Consider the following 903-nt stretch of genomic DNA (forward strand, 5'->3'; position numbering starts at 1 on the left):
ACAGCTGTTGCAGCAGCAGCAACAACAGCAGCAGCTGTTGCTGCAGCAGAAGCAACTGTTGCAGCAGCAGTTGCATGCAGAGCTTCGTTGAGGTGGTATTTTTTTTCTTCTTGCTGCTGGAGCAGCAGCAATGAAGACAAATGTTTGGGGCTGCAGCAGCAGCAGCAGCTTGCTGCTGCTGCTGCTGCAGCAGCAGCAAACTGCTGCTGCTGCAGCAGCAAAAAAAAAAACAACTGCAACAGCTGTAGCAACAGCATCAATCGCTGCATTTGTTTGTCTCCTTTTTGTCTTTTTATTTATTTATTTATTTATTTTATTTATTTATTTTATTTATTTATTTATTTATTTATATATGTTTTGTATTTAATTAAAACAAAAAAAGAAAAAAAAAATTTATAGCTGCCACGGTAAATAAATAAATAAAAAAATAAAAAAAAATAAAAAGAAAATAAATGGATAGATAGATAAATAAAGTATATTAATAGATAAATAAATAAATAAAAAATATAAATAAAAAATAAATAAAGAACAAATAATTATGGATTGGTTTTATTTATTTATAGATTCGTTTTTTCCTCATCCAAAAAATAAAAAATAAAAAAATAAAAAAATAAAAATAAAGTTTGTCTTTGTCTGCTTATTTATTTATATTTATATTTATATAATTTACAGAAATAAATAAAAATAAATAAATAAATAGATCGAGTTTGTATATATTAAATATATAAATGTTAGATAGAGCGAAAACTAAATAAATAAATAAATAAATAAATAAAAAAAAATAAAAAAACAAAATAAACAACTAAACAAAACAAAAAACCAACTAAAAAAAAATAAAAAAAGTTTTATTTTTATTTGTTTTGTTTAGAGTCAAACTCCGCCTTAATCCAGTCCTCAATAAAC

Source organism: Eimeria mitis, genomic scaffold (assembly GCF_000499745.2).
Source record: "Eimeria mitis Houghton genomic scaffold, Emh_scaff1375, whole genome shotgun sequence".
NCBI lineage: Eukaryota > Apicomplexa > Conoidasida > Eucoccidiorida > Eimeriidae > Eimeria > Eimeria mitis.